The sequence below is a fragment of the Ruditapes philippinarum genome, unplaced genomic scaffold (assembly GCF_026571515.1).
Source record: "Ruditapes philippinarum isolate M1 unplaced genomic scaffold, ASM2657151v2 ctg4871_1_1_1_1, whole genome shotgun sequence".
In the NCBI taxonomy this organism is placed as follows: Eukaryota; Metazoa; Mollusca; class Bivalvia; order Venerida; family Veneridae; genus Ruditapes; species Ruditapes philippinarum.
In genome coordinates this window covers 24,184-41,167 of record NW_026852956.1, presented here as the reverse complement: position 1 = coordinate 41,167, position 16,984 = coordinate 24,184, and the positions used below count along the sequence as shown (strand labels likewise).

The following is a 16,984-nucleotide window of genomic DNA, read 5'->3' as shown; positions in this document are numbered from 1 at the left end:
AATTTTTTGATGTCAAGGCAGATAATGACATTTTTTACTTCTAGGGACCATCCAGGGTCCATTTTTTTGGTCTGCGACTTAATCTTTGACAGTCACAGACTTTCAGGAATTGTTGGTGCCAATAGAGATAATTACAATTTATGACATTTTTGACCATCCAGAGTCTATTTCGTTGGTCTGCGACTGATTATTGGGCACTTGCAGACTTTCAGGATTTTTTGGTGCTAATGCAGATAATGACATTTTTAGGGTAAAAATGCTCTGCTTATGACTAAGGGGTCCTTAAAAGTTAAAAAGTCATGATCTGCAATGGCACTAAACATCCTGAAAGTCTGCGAGTCTCAAGGAATCAGTCGCAGACCCAAGAAATGTACTCTGGCGGATCCCTAAAAGTCAAAAATGTCATTATCTCCATTGGCATCAAAATTCCTGAAAGTCTGCAAGTGTCCCAAAATCAGTCGCAGACCAGCGAAATGAACTCTGGTGGGTCGCTAGAAGTCAAAAATGTCATTATCTCCATTGGCACCAGAGATTCCTGAAAGTCTGCGAATGTCCCAGAATCAGTCGCAGACCATAAAAATGGACTCCGGCAGTCCCTAGAAGTAAAAATTGCCATCATCTCTATTGGCACCAAACTTTCCTGAAAGTTTGCGAATGTCCAACAATACGCTGCAGGCCAATGAAATGGACTCTTAAATGTCCCTAGAAGTCAAAAATATGATTATTTCCATTGGCACCAACCATTCCTGAAAGTCTGCGAGTGTCCAAGAATCAGTCGCAGACGACCAAAATGGACTCTTGAGGGTCCCTAGAAGTCGTAATTGTCAATATCAGCATTGGCACCAAAATTCCTGAAAGTCTGCAAGTGTCCCAAAATCAGTCGCAGACGAACCAAAATGGACTCTTGAGGGTCCCTAGAAGTTTTAATTGTCAATATCAGCATTGGCACCAAAATTCCTGAAAGTCTGCAAGTGTCCCAAAATCAGTCGCAGACCAGCGAAATGAACTCTGGTGGGTCGCTAGAAGTCAAAACTGTCATTATCTCCATTGGCACCAGAGATTCCGGAAAGTCTGCGAATGTCCCAGAATCAGTCGCAGACCATAAAAAATGGACTCTGGCGCGGTCCGTAGAAGTAAAAATTGCCATCATCTCTATTGGCCACCAAACTTTCCTGAAAGTCTGCGAATGTCCAACAATACGCTGCAGGCCAATGAAATGGGACGCTTAAATGTCCCTAGAAGTCAAAAATATGATTATTTCCATTGGCACCAACCATTCCTGAAAGTCTGCGAGTGTCCCAAGAATCAATCGCAGACGACCAAAATGGACTCTTGAGGGTCCCTAGAAGTTCTTAATTGTCAATATCAGCATTGGCACCAAAGTTCCTGAAAGTCTGCAAGTGTCCTTCAAAAAGTCGCAGGACAATGAAATAGTCTCTAAAAGGTCCTTAGAAGTCAAAAAATATCATTATTTCTATTGGCACCGAAAATACCTGAAAGTCTGCGAGTGCCTCAGAATTGCCTAGAAGTCGAAAATGTCAATACAACTTTGGGCAACAATAAATCCTGGAACTCAGAATTAGTCTGCCAACTTAGCATTCCACCAGGGCATTTTTTTAACTATATTTCGGAATGCCCTGCTAGATTGCCTAGCCAGCTTAGCATTTCACCAGAGCATTTTTACACCATATTTAGAAATGCCCTGCTAGATTGCCTAGCCAGCTGACATTCCACCAGAGCATTTTTTTCACTTTATTAAGGAATGCTCTGCTATAGTGCCTAGCCAGCTGAGCATTCCAGCAGAGCATTTTTACACTATATCTAGTAATGCTCTGCTAGATTGCCTAGCCAGCTGAGCATTCCACCAGAGCATTTTTTTCACTATATTAAGGAATGCTCTGCTATAGTGCCCTAGCCAGCTGAGCATTCCTGCTGAGCATTTTAACACTTTATTTAGTAATGCCCTGCTAGATTGCCTAGCCGGCTTAGCATTCCAGCAGAGCATTTTTTACACTATATTTCGTAATGCTCTGTTAGATTGCCTAGCCAGCTTAGCATTCCAGCAGAGCATTTTTACACTATATTTAGCAATACCAGGCTAGATTGCCTAGCCAGCAGAGCATTTTTACACTATATTTAGTAATGCCCTGCTAGATTGCCTAGCCAGCTTAGCATTCCAGAAAAGCATTTGTTCACTATATTTAGTAATGCTCTGCTAGATTGCCTAGCCAGCTTAGCATTCCAGCAGAGCATTTTTTACACTGTATTAAGTAATGCTCTGCTAGATTACCTAGCCAGCTTAGCATTCCAGCAGAGCATTTTTTTTCACTATATTTAGGAATGCCCTGCTAGATTGCCTAGCCAGCTTAGCATTCCAGCAGAGCATTTTTTACACTATATTTTAGTAATGCCTTCTAGATTCCTAGCCAGCTTAGCATTCCAGCAGAGCATTTGTACACTATATTTAGTAATGTCCTGCTAGATTTGGTGCCTAGCCAGCTTAGCATTCCAGAATAGCATTTTGTTTCACTATATTTTAGTAATGTCCTGCTAGATTGCCTAGCCAGCTTAGCATTCCAGCAGAGCATTTTAACACTATATTTAGTAATGCAAACTGCTAGATTGCCTAGCCAGCTGAGCGTTCCAGCAGAGCATTTTTTCACTTAAGCTAGGAATGCCCTGCTAGATTGTCAAGACAGCTGAGTATTGCAGCAGAGCATTTTTACACTATATTAAGGAATGCCCTGCTAGATGCGCAAAACAGCTGAGCATTACAGCAGATCATTACCTTCCCTATATAAATTGAAATGCCTTTTTGTTTAGCTCATTGTTCACTGCTAACTTCTCACATACATAGTGATAAATGGATTGATAACACCGATTTCTAAATTTAATTTCTATGTACATGTATAATATTTATCTCATATTTAGTAGTTTTTTCCATTAACACTGCCAAAATTGATCACTTGCCAGAGCGATTACAAGTAAAATGGTTTCCTGCGGGGAACGTTTTTAATGATATAAATATATTTCATTTAACTATTTTCAATGGGGGGGCGAGGATAAATAAACGTTTATATCAGGAATATAGTTGACAGTAATCGATTAATATAGAAGAAGGTCTTTGGAAACTGGTGACCGTTGATGACCGGAAAGGTCGAACATAAAACAATTATTTCTTTTTTTTAAGAAATAATTAAAATTGGCCCCTACCATTTTAATTGAAAATTCCAAGAGAAAAAAAAACAATAAAAAACACACAGTTTTATGTGGAGATGGCCACTACGAATATTTGGAATTTTTTAGATTTTCCAGTATAAAAATTTTATTGTTGTAAATTTTGAGCAATACATCAATTCAAAGAAACATTGATAATATCAAACACATCATTCAGTTTTTTTCACCTTAAAAAGGGTTTCGTAATATAGAAAATTTAAATATATCACGTATCAGTTTTTTGTTCTTAATTAAGTGTTCTTAATCCCTAGGGTTATCCGAACGTAACGCGGCAAACGGTATTATCGCAGGTTTTCCGAAAAAGTCAATTTAACAATCATGTAGGTTTATCAGATCACCGTTAATCTCCTCCATTCGAACAACAGTCACGTGTCCCTTCCATGCCTCAAAAGTTAAACGCGTACCAATACCCTGCGGTCTCCAGACCGCAGGGAATAATAAGACAGGATTGTAGTTCTTTCTTTGACTTATAGCGAGCTCGAAGAGCAGACGAAGCGAGCTATACGGTAACGCGAGTACCTATTAAACATTCGTGGTGTCGGCCTGGTGAATTTTCGTACTATTTGTTCTATAGTAAATCAGTCACATTTGAGGCTTAATTCTGGATTCCACTGTTCTTGATGAATTATATACTGTCTTCAACTTTAAACATCAACACTATTTAAGTCAAATGATGTCCAAAATATAATAGGTTAGTCATCTACTTTTTTCCGAAATCTTCGTTCTGTTGTAACACAGTTTAAATTCTCCGACTGCTAGTGGGTGGTACATCTTTAATCCTTCCGCCAACAAGTGAGTTCCTGGAGAATACAAAAAAAAACAACGTTTAAACTCATCATATAACACACAAAACTACACACATGCAATAAAAAACTTTAATTATGACCAATCTAACTAGAGATGACTTAAATTGGGCCACTTCAAAATTTTAAAGAACTACTTTCTACAACGGGCTGGGTCTAATTCCGTACCGGGTTGAGACCTCGTTCGAAGTACTGAATTGACACATCGCAACTTTTCGAATTACAAGATAACGATAAAAGCCAAAATATTCTGATTGAAATCGGGAACTTAGACTGGTGTCCTGCGCACTTATATGGAAACCATAATAGGACAGGGAACCAGAATAAACGGAAGCAGTGTATAAAATATCGAATGACAATTTTAAAACGGAAAATGTAAAATAAAAATGAACGATTATTTTATACTATTTTACGGTAAAAGTAAATCGAGTTCGCTTTGAGGCTTTACCTTTTTCGTAATCGTTTTACGCATTTTAACCTAACTTTTTTCATAGTTTATACAAGATTTGTGATATTTTTGACACAGCACCAGTTTACATGTATATGCCTAAAGGTGGCAAAGCACCATTATACGTATATGTCTTTATTGATATTGCGCCATAGCACCAGTGTCAATAGTATATGATTAATCATACAGATATAATAATTAATTGTCGCTCAATGACTTTACGTTACTTCCCTATCTTTGTTTGAATATATTTGTATGTATTTAATTAATGCTGCTGAAGAAGGCCGAAAGGCCAAAGGCTACGGAAAATTCAAAATAGCGTTTTTATTTCATGATATAGTAATATTAATAGATTTGAAACTTATTTCAAATGAAATATAGGTTCAAAGGGCGGTTACTGTTGTCAAAATAAAGTTAATTAGAGTGGCCTACCCTGATAACATTGCAAATGGCGAAAGGGTTCAAAAGGGAGGTTATTGAGCTCAAAAACTAAATGGTTATAATGGCCTCCCTTGAAAACATTGCAAATGGCGTGAAAGTTCAAAGGGATGTTAATGTTTCTCTCAAAATAGTGTCGGTTAGAGTGACCTCCCCTGATAACATTGCAAATGGGGTAAAGGTTCAAACGGTAGGTTACTGTCGCGCTCAAAATCAAGTTGTTAAGAATGACCTCCCATGAAAATATTCCAAATTGTGAAGGGGTTAAAAGGGAGGTTACTGTTGTTCTCAAAATCGAGTCGGTTAGTGATAACATTGCAAATGGGTTAAAGGTTCATTGGGAGATTACTGTTGCGCTCAAAATAGAATTGGTTAGAGTGACCCCCTAATAGCATTGCTGCAAATGGCGTGAGGGTTCAGAAGGGAGGTTACTGTTGCTCTCAAAATCGAGTCGGTTAGTGATAACATTGCAAAGGGGTTAAGGGTTCAATGGGAGGTTACTGTTGCGCTAAAAATAGAATTGGTTAGAGTGACCCTCTGATAACATTGCAAATGGCACGAGGGTTCAAAAGGGAGGTTACTGTTGCTCTCTAAATAGTAAGTAAGAGTGACCTCACCTGAAAACATTGCAAATGGGGTGAAGGTTCAAATGGAGGTTACTGTTGGGCTAAAAAGAGAGTCAGTTAGAGTGATCTCCTTTGATAACATGACCAATGGTCTGAGGGTTCAAAAGGAAGGTTACTGTTGCGCTCAAATTCGAGTTTGTTAGAGTGATATCCCCTGATATCTTTGCAAATGGAGTAAGATTTTAAAAGGGAGGTTACTATTGCGCTCAAAATCGAGTCGGTTAAAGTAAATTCGGAACTGCCTCGGCTATTATCTATAATAACCTCGGAAACAAGACGGATTGAAAGTAGTTCTACCACGTGGTTTCAAATGTATTTTTTTTTTTTTTTTTTTTTTGGAACCACGTTTAAGGCCCTTTTATTTACTTTTCCTTTTTACATAATACATTCATTTTACATTTTTCAATTAATTATTTCTTAACATACGTTACAAACTAATATATATGTTGTTGTAGACATTTTAAAATAATTTCAAAGAGCTTAAAGGTTTCAAATGTAAACAGAAACAGAGATAATGTAAAACGAACATTTATATTTGACATCTAATGTCTGTCTCGGTACTCTTATGCTTGAAAATATGTCTGACAACAATTTGTTATTTAAATATGCCCACTGATGTTCAATTTTAAACAAATCCAACTTCATGTCAACAACTCACAGCATTAAATTACAATTTGTTTACATGTTTAGTTTTTCAGCGTAGATTAGACCGAAATACCGCATCCGTTCTGTGAATTCATACTATTGTGTACGAGGTCCTTAGGCTGACGGAAAGGGCCGAGTAGTTGCGATTGGGTTAACGTGGCCTTGCTGATAATATTGCAAATGGCATTAGGGTTCAAAGGGGAGGTTACTAATGATCTTAAAATATAGTCGGTAAGACTGACCTCCCCTGATAACATTGCCAAATGTACTATTGCGTTAAAAATCGAGTTGGTTAGAGTGACCTCCTCACTTAACATTGGAAATGGCCTAAGGCCAAAAAGGACTTTGCATGTTAGGAAGTTTTAAAAACTATTAGAGAAATAAAATTCTTATTGAACTTGTATATAAACATAATCAGAAGGTACAAAGTTCAAATTAGGTTTTTATTTTAAATTAAGTCCTTTAATTGAAGCTCCTCTTAATTAAGATTCTCAACCCCTAATGTTTTATTTCTCCTTATTAGGATTTTAAAACTTTAATTAAGAATTAAGTAAAAATGTCTATGTATAATAGTTGTAACTGGTAGTATCAATTGTAAACTCTCCTATTTAGGAGAATCAAAGTTCAAATAAGGTTTTTTAGACCTATTAATTAAAAGTAAAAAAGTCCTTATTTGACTTTTGATACTCCTAATTATTAAGCATAAGTAACGAAGTCGTTATTGAACTTTTAACACTCTTTATTACGATATCTACAGTTTTTTAAGAACATAAAAATGTTGCATAAGACTGTTCGATGCCAAAACACCTTTGAAGACAATGTCATTATATTAGAACGTTTCGACCATGCGACCACATACATGCATCGAGGACATATTTTGGGGAAAGTGACCGTGCGACCACATACACGTATCATATGATTCCACTAGGGACAAAGAGTTGTCCGCCCTTTTATTAAAGGGCAGCCCTAAAAAATATGTCATTGCCATATCGGCTAATTTTCACAGATATGTCTTGAATTGGTTTATATACAACAATATTAACGCAAACCAAGCGTGTTATCAGTTAACGTCTTTTGAAGTCCGCTATGAAATTTTAAAAGGACCATACATAACTTATTAAAAATTTTTTACTTGAAAGTTTATTCTACTTTTCATTCTATTTATATAAGAGAATTATTTCAATTTTGCAAAACATGAACGTTTCAAAAAACGTTTTATATACATTAAATATTAGATATATGTTTCACACTCTGTTTTCAACTTTTAACCTAGGGGCATTTTTGCAAAAGTACTGTCCCAGGACGAAAACTTGAGCCTTCCATTTATTTGCATAAAGAAAAATGCGAAAGATAGGTGAGGCAGACTGAAGCCTAATAAATAATACACAAAGTAAAACGTCATATTTAGTGGGGCGGGAAATAAGGTCTCTGCTGTCAAAATAGTGCAAATTGTGATACAAGCATGAAACTTTCAGGAAATCATCTTTAGACCATGTAGATTTCAAAAGTGAAGTGGGCCCAAAAATATCTCTGCTCATTCAAGATGGCCGCCATTTTCAAGATGGCCGCCATATAAATTTGATGTACATAATAGATCCTTCATTCCAATTTTCTGTACAGACCTGAAACTTACACTAAAGCATGCATTTAGTTTCCCCTTTTCAAAAATTTAAATATTTAAGCAATTTCTCTTGCATATTTCTTCAGAATCCAAGATGGCGTCCAATATGGCTGCCAATTTTAATGACAACTTATATATCTCTTTTGTAGTATAATTTTTTGCACACGGTATGCGTATTTCCATATAAAATTGTGAAATATATTAGAAAAAAATCAAATTTTAAGTTAACCACATTGTAAGTCATGTTTTTAGTTTTTTGTACAAAAAAATCTTTAAAAAAAAATCAAAGAAAAAGTGCCATTTTTTTTCATTTTTCTCTAACATGGTTTTCTAGGTCTATGTACAAAATTCCAAAAGTTACATAGTTTCTTAAAGTGTATTTGATATTCAATCAACACTATGTTTTATTGTATAATTGTAACAAAAACAAACAAATATGTAAAGGTTTTATACTTATTAAAAGTGGGTGGGGTAAATTTACCACACAATTGTAGTACAAAATAACGTTTTTTAAGAATTCTTATGCAAATATTCACTGTAAAAGTATTTTATTGTATTAAGGTATTTTTGTTTTCCTTTAGGTCTAGAGGGTGTACTAAAATATCAATAAATGCAGATACAATCATATCTATACATTCAATTATTAAATGTGTTTGCATAATATATGTTGTTTCAATAGTCATAATATAACTTGATAATTGTACAGAAAGAAGACTGAATATTCATCAACGAACCATATGTTAAATAAAATCATGCCTGGACCTTAGTGAAATGTTGTCTATTATGAATACAATTATTTCCTGCACAATTTAGTCTTGCCAAAAGATTGTAACAGAATGATTCAAAGTTATATTTACTTGCACATCATTGTAACCAAGTATAATTGAATAAGTACCGTCCATTTCTTATAACTTATGTAGACATGATATTTTCAAAAGAATCAAAAATTTAGGCGACTGATACATCATATTATCTAATGACTAGGTGTGCTAAAATAGGTATCAATAAAACCGCTTGACCCACATAACAAACATAGCTTATACTTTGGAATATAAACTAAATGTGTTCCTACTTTTCCCATAAAAAGAGAGCATTGTTGACCCTAGATCACGCACCTTAGACCCACTGCTGGAAAAGGTCTATAATTCTTTTATACTGAAGAATGCTAAAATCATATAAGGAGTATCTTTTTTTCACCAGTCATGATTTAAAGAATAATGTCCAATAACTAGGCTCTCAGAACTACAAGAAGACTCATATAACTATATTCCAATAAGAGTCCATGTAAACTAAGTGATTTTGACCCTATGCCAATAGTTTATAATCTTTATATAGCATCACAATGTTATGATATACGATATTTTCTCTTCTCTGTGCACATAGTTTCGGAGAAAAATTTTAATATATAAGGCAATGTAAACTCAGTGACAGGGAAAGCCATTTTGGACTGCAGGAACATGATTTAAAGGCCCTCACTAGGAACACAGTCTTTAAAGACTTGTTTAGGGAATCGTATTGAAGTTGTTGATGTTATTAAAAAAAATCAACAAACAAACAAACTGTAATGCCTAGAGCCTAGATAGTCAAAATATAACCTTGCCAAGTAAAGAAGACCTCTTTCAAAGTTACATAAAACACTTTTGTATCATTAAGTATACATGCAATAAAAAAATCGTCTCAAAAATCAAAATGCATAGAGCACTGGTACTAAGCTGGCATGTAGCACCACCTTGGGTCTTTATTAACACATTTAATGAATCATGCTCATAGAGCCACCTGGGTTCACAGACTTGTATAGGAAAACACATTAAAAACATCTAGTGTTAAACTTCATTGACTTGAAATAAGATATTTGGGATGTAGACTGATATAACATGCATAAATTTGTATGATCCCAGCAAACACCTGACGTTGTTTCAACGTTGGATCTAAGTTGGATTTATGTCACGACGTCAAAATCCTAAATACAACGTTGAAACAACGTTGTATTTGCGACGTCGTATCAACGTGTTGGAATTACGTCGATACGACGTCGGATTTCAGTGTCATCCAACATAGTAGTCTTGATTGTGTTACTTCCCTTTGTTCTGATTTATAAACCCGATAGGTGGCTCTAATTTCAGGTCAATATAATCATTCGAATTTTGTTACTCATTTTTTTTTTCACATCCATTGTATTTTTTTTTTTAAAAATTGTTGTTATACTAGACCATAAAAAGGAACAATGTTAGTATTTCAATTAAATAAATTGAAAAAAAATAATGGAAACTTGATGAATTTCAAAACGAGGCTACAACAACAATTTGTTTTCAAATTCAAACAAAGACAAAGGAAGGACATTATGCACATCATAGAAGACAACTCGCATAGTGAAAAGTAAGTGATATTTTTGAAGGTAGATTAGTATTAAACTTACTGCATGCATAGTATAATAACTGAAAAATTATTAGTTACATTTGGAATATAATTATATCTTTATGATATTCAATTATCTCAGTTCTAAACCAGTTCATTAATGTAGTCTGATTCGCCCTCATTTAACTCGTACTTTGGGATTCAATTGATATATAAATTGTATGAAATTCTGTCAAACTTTTTGTTTTATTTGTGTTGCCATTTTAAGCCAAGATCCATACATGACCTTAATCTCTCTAATTCGATTTATCAGATTAGTAGACTAGATAACAATAAGTATTTCACCACAACGTATTTGTTAACAAAGGAACACCTGTCAATATTTGAGATTTAATCTATTGTTATTCAAATAGATCTACATGTAAAAGGTCAAAGTAGGGATCTATCAATACATAAGTATACTGTCAAAGTAAATTTATAACTTTGTGTCAATAATCATTGGGTTTTGTTTTCTTTATAGACTGACACCTTATTTTTGTGTGATGACAATTAGCTGATAAGATTGTATACATGAAAAGCAGTCGACAGGAAACACCATTTGGACATAAAAGAATGATAAGTGCATCAAATTAAGGTAATATATGGATTTTGATTTTGTTATTTACTGTAATTTCTGTTTTGTCATAATTAACTGTTAATCAAAAGTAAAATAATTACGTGAAATGTCTTATGATTGAATTTACACCTTTACATGTTACTGTTTTGCAAATTACATATATTTGAAGGTACAGTTTTTGAGTGTTCTACATCATCAATCGACATCTGATTGTAATTTATGATATGCTAGGGTAATCTATTGGTAATAATATTTCTATTTAATATAATTTAATTGACCATTTTGGTTGTTATGTACACCTATTTATTTATTTATTTATTTCTGTTTTGCAGTTTCAAGGGAAAAAAAAGCTGAACCTCAAAACAAGTTTGACACAGTGTCTTCGTAGATGAAAATAATCAGGATCCAGTGGTGGACGTTTAGTATACCAGAATTATTCACATGGAGGAGTATATCTCCAAATTTAATACTTTTTAGTTAGTTTTGAAAGAATAAAGATTAAAAATTACTTACTTTCTTTAAATGTGAATATTTATTTATTGTTTTGTGTGTTACACTTAATTTTGACAGAAAGGAATATTTTCCCTCACTTATCCGATTTGTTACCGATGAAATCAACTGCAAAAGAAAGCTTTATTTTCCATGATTTCCATTTTCTATGAGTTATTGAAAAGAAAACCTTTTTAAGCATGTTGTAAACGTGAATACTTTAATTGACATATATTGTAACAGTTAATATATACTGTAGACCTTTAAATGAAAATGATTTGTTGTTTGTTATTATTTTGGATTACAAAATGTGTATTATTGTATTGACTGACAGAGGTCTGATAAATGTTGAACTTCAATTTTGAAAAGACATGTAGCTCTTATTTTTTATTTTAATAGTTTATATACAATTTATAAATTTCAAACTTTATTTTATTATCACTATAAATGATTAAAAGTGAGTCATTTTTGTGATGTTATACAAATTTGTTGAAAATGTATATTTACTGTATATTAAGTTTTGCATGAATAGATAAATCAGAAACTGTGTTATACATTTTGTTTAATTGTTTTTATGATCACTTTCTCAAAATAATAAAATCACTTTTCGAGTATAGAAAGTTTTGTATTTTCTCTTTATTTGGGAATTATTTCATGAAAATGGGTCAGATTTATGTTGGGAATTGGTTGGAATTACGTTGGAAACTAGTTGGTATTACGTAAGTATATAACTGGTTGGAATCATGTTGGAAACTGGTTGGATTCACGTTGGGAATAGGTTGGAAAGTAGTTGTATGTACGTTGAATAGAGGTTGGATTTATGTCATCTTATGACGTTGGATTGACGTCAGACTCTGACGTCTAAAAAACTTTCATATACAACTAAATTCCAACGTCTATCCAACGTCGGACTCTAACGTCTGAGCAACGTTGAAACAACGTCATGTGTTTGCTGGGATGCTACTGCAGTCTAAAATGGTTTTGCAATGGTATCACTTAATTTACAAACTACTGTAATAAATCTGTTTTCTCTTAACCTACACTATCCGACGCATGTACATTAATCATGTATCATCATAATTATGTTATAATAATGATATATCATGGACAACATGGTCCAAATTTACCAAACACAAAAGGTCACAAAGTTTATATGGACTCGTAAATAGATATGGTTATTAAATTTTTTTTTGATTTTTTACCTTTTTTCCAACAATGATCTTAGGTGAGTGATCCAGAGTCATCATTACCCTCTTATTGAAAGAAAAAAAAAGATATGATTACTTTAGGAAATACTAGACTAAGTATACTTAGTTTGTATCTTAATTGTTCAAAAAGTTGCATGAAGGCCAGGCCATATCATTGATATATATGTTTCACATCACATACATTTTGTTGGCTTTTAAGCCATGTTTATATTATAAATATAAAATTGTGGAGAGTCAAAAATATGCGTTTAGAGACTACCTTTATACCTTACATTCAAGTACATGTTTGCTATTTTAAGCATGTTTAGTTGATTTATTGTCTTCTTATATGTCTTTACGATTAACAATTAATATATGATATCAAATATATTGAAACAAGAATTATCATGCAACCAAATTTAATAACTGAATGTATACACATGTTTGTACGTGCATTTCTTGCTCATCCACCAAATGGCCCGAAGGAAGACAAAAATACTTTCATCCAATAAAAAGTACTTTTTAAGTTTGAACATTTGCATAAGAATTCATAGAAAAGTAAAATAGCAAAGAAATAGAATGAACTTAGCTATGTAGATTTTCTGTTGTTTTTTCTTTCACAATTATCATATAAAATTACCCCACCCACTTTCACAAAATATAAAACCTACAGATTTAATGCTTTTCTTACATTCTTTACAATAAACACATGATATTAATGGAATGTCAAATGCAGTTTAAGATATAAAATAACTTTTTTTAACTTTGTACATTACTTTAGAAAATCAAAGTTGAAAAATATGAAAAAAATGGAATTTTTTCTTGATCTTTTTTAAAGATATTTTTAGACAATTTTTTTAAATGTTTACTTTTATTGAGATTTACATATAATTTGATTATCTCTGATATGTTTAAACACTTTTTTATCATAATAAACATAATTTGTGCAACAAATCATACTATAAAAATGATATAACAGTTTTGCACAAAATCGACGGCCATATTGGACGCCATCTTGGTTTTGGAAGAAGTATGAAAGAGAAATTTTGTGAGATTTAAATTTTTGAAAAGGAGAAATTATATGCATGCTTTTGGTGTGAGTTAAAGGTCTGTACAACAAAATGGGAATGAATGAGCTAGAATGTACTCAAATTTATATGGCGGCCATTTTGAAAATGGCGGCCATCTTGAATGAGCAGAGATATTTTTGGGCCCACTTCACTTTTGAAATCTACATGGTCTAAAGATGATTTCCTGAAAAGTTCATGCTTGTATCACAATTTGCACTATTTTCTCAATTTCCCGCCCCACTAATTTTCCTGTGCCTTGATAGCACAGTAGGCCAATGCTGTTGCATGCTTTAAGATGCTCGTGACATGGTTAGGTACCATTACATTTGTGTGTTTTATGTGTCTTTTTCTTATTTGACCAGTTTTGTTTCAAATAGTTGCAAATGCATGAGAAAGAATTATTTTGTGCACGGGTTGATATGCAATTGTGTTAAGTTTAGGGGTTTCCCAAACATTTTTTCAAACATCATGAAAAAGCAAATATCAGAAATGTAAATAAAAAAAACAATGAAATGAAGTGAGTTATATATTGATCCATATATTCATTTTTTGATATTTTGTAATCGTAGTGGGTTTAAAATAGTTTGATTGTTAAAATGTTATTTTTTTATTTTTTTTACAAAAAATCACTTGACATGTACATGTAGTTGGTTAAATTTCATTATAAAAGAGCAACAAAAATGAAATTAAAAAAAAAATAAATAGGAAATAGAAATTAAGGTAGTACACCCCTAATGGGCACTATAAGGAATTGTAAATTTGACAACATAGTATAGTTATATGCCTTAAATGTCACCTGTATGCAAAATTTAAACAAAATTTACCGTGTGGTTTATGAGTTATGGACATTTTTATGAACTAAAACTTTGCCACTAGAAGGGATTTTTTCAGAAATGAGGAAACTCTAAATAATCTATAATATCATCATTATGAAAAATGTTTTCCTTTTGCTCATTGTTAAGAAATAAACAATGACATATAGGTAACAAATTAAACAAGCAAAATGATTGTTTTTAAATGAAATGTTTTAAATATGTATACAAATGTAACCCTACCCCACCCACTTTTAACACTAATTTGACCATTTCCCTATGTAAAAAGCCTTATTTAAAATATCCCTAAAATTTTCCAAAATGAGGGGCTATTTTCAAAGTTTGCCTAAATTTTCTTTAATGTATTGTAAGGATCTGACATTCTAGCGTAATTCTGAAATGTACTTACAACAGAACTTATAATGAAATCCAAGTGACATTGTGAAATCCTATAGCTTCATAATTTGTTGACTTCTACAATAACAAGATTCACTTACCTTATTGATCTGAAGGAACACTGTATTAACACTTATTGACTTTGCAATTTAAGCTGATAGAAATGTTAAACTTACCTTTTATGTATAGCAGAAAACTGATTTTCTCTTTACATTTTTGTGTAGCAGACGTCGAATGACAGACATGTTTGAAATCTGTCAGTTCATATTTTGTATTGAAGATTTCTTATTGTTAATGTCAATTTCAGTCAAATTCAAATCAAGAACGTAATTTATGTAAAGTTTATGATTGATTAAGGTCAGAAATCCTTAAGTATTCACTACATGTTTCTGTATATTAATGATTTTCGTATGTAGATTTTATATGAGATTTCAATATGGCCGCCATTGAAATCCAAGATTTCAGATTCAGAAATCCGGCCGTCTGTCCATTGGAGGATTTCCGGATTTCTGTTGTTTCATTGGTGGATTTCAAACATCGAACCTTATAAAAGTCGGAATCCAACCAATGTTGTCACTTCGGTCTTGACCTCCAAGTAATGTAAATAAAGTTGTAAAACCGCCAAAGTTCAAATTCAGTAAACATCTTACAAACGACATTGTTATCCAAACTTGTAAGTTTGTATGTATTTAAATCCAATATTAGTAACTCACTAGACACTGTTGTTGCCGAAATACTTGTTATAAACTTAGAAAACTGTATAAGAATTGTATTTATTTTCCCCATCCTGACATACGTTTACAGTATATTGGTTGGTCTTGCAAAATATAAAATACTTTTACCGTTTAGTTTTTATTTTATTAAACTTTGAAAATATCTGGTATCATATTTGCTATCAAATTTGGCATTATTTAGTAAATAAATACCTACAATAATTATATAATTAAAATCAAACACTTTTTTCTTCCATAGGGGGTCTGAGAGATTAATAAAAAATGTTAAAAAGAAAAAAAAATGAAAGAAAAAAAATTGCCCCTTCTGGGGTTTGAACCCACGCCCCCTCAGTTTCAATACACTTTACAGTGATTTTAACCTATTTGAATACTCTTCAAAGTGGAGACAGTGCATTAGGGTTGTACTACCTTAAGAAGAACAAAATATATTCAAATAATCATACAAAAGACACACAAAGTAAAAATACTTTACTCCTAAAGATATATAGTCTACCGTATTTGAGTTTGAATGTCTTACACGTTTGAGTTGAACGGTTTTCTGAGTTATTCATATTTGCTGATGAGTAAATGTCGATGTTATCAATAAATAGAGGTGGACGGTTGATGACGTTACTCTAATTTTGAAGACAGTCAAGCTTAAATACCCTTTTACATACGTATCATATAATGTGATAACCAACTTATAGATATATTTCTACTTTGGTTCATTCATTGATAAATTGGTGTCATATATATTGTAAAATGAATTAATATATTGATAATTCGGTTTCATTATCATATATCTGGTTCCATATATGGCTACGTTGAATAACTGAAATCATATGTTGAGAAAATCAACTTATTATAATTATTGCTACTTCGGTTTCACACATTGACGGTATGGTTTCATATTTTCAATTTCAAACAACATTTTCACTTTTGTAATTTTGGGCTTTCTTTAGGGATTCTTATTTTCTCTATTTCCATAAACCCTTCCTTGATCGCCGTCTCTGCCTACTTTGTAGTGCCTCATCATCAGTCGGGACATCGGCTGTTTATTCGTGCCGACTGTCTATATAGATTTTAACCACTTTAATTACATGTATACTCAACATCACTAAATCCGCGTCATCACTTAATAATTATTACGTGTACGGTTATTAATGACATATTTCCATAATGACCGGTGTTAAAACTGATCAAAATTGACATATTTTATTTATACACCTAAACAACAAAGTTTTTGTGCAAAATATTTTCAATCTCTAGATTTTTACGTAAAACAGAACAACATTTTACTAATTTCAGCAAAAAGCAATAATAGCTAGTCCATTAAATTTGTGAGTAGGCCTATGTCTGAAACAATCATCATTTTCTAAATGTTCTTGTTTGTTGAAAAAATAAATTTTGAGTTACAATGTAAAGATACTTACTTTAAATATTTAAATTTATGCAAAATTAAATGCAGAAATTTTAACTGAAACATGAAAAAACTGAATTAAAACACCATTACCGCAATTTTAATTTC

General features: G+C 32.6%; 1 long non-coding RNA gene across 1 annotated transcript; it reads left to right on the top strand.

The window, feature by feature from the left end:
- Window positions 1-9,702: 9,702 nt before the first annotated feature.
- Window positions 9,703-11,295, top strand: LOC132729223 (uncharacterized). Its single transcript, XR_009625580.1, has 3 exons — window positions 9,703-10,194; window positions 10,694-10,807; window positions 11,122-11,295. It is a non-coding gene; the product is annotated as an uncharacterized LOC132729223 (long non-coding RNA).
- The last annotated feature ends 5,689 nt before the right edge of the window (window positions 11,296-16,984 follow it).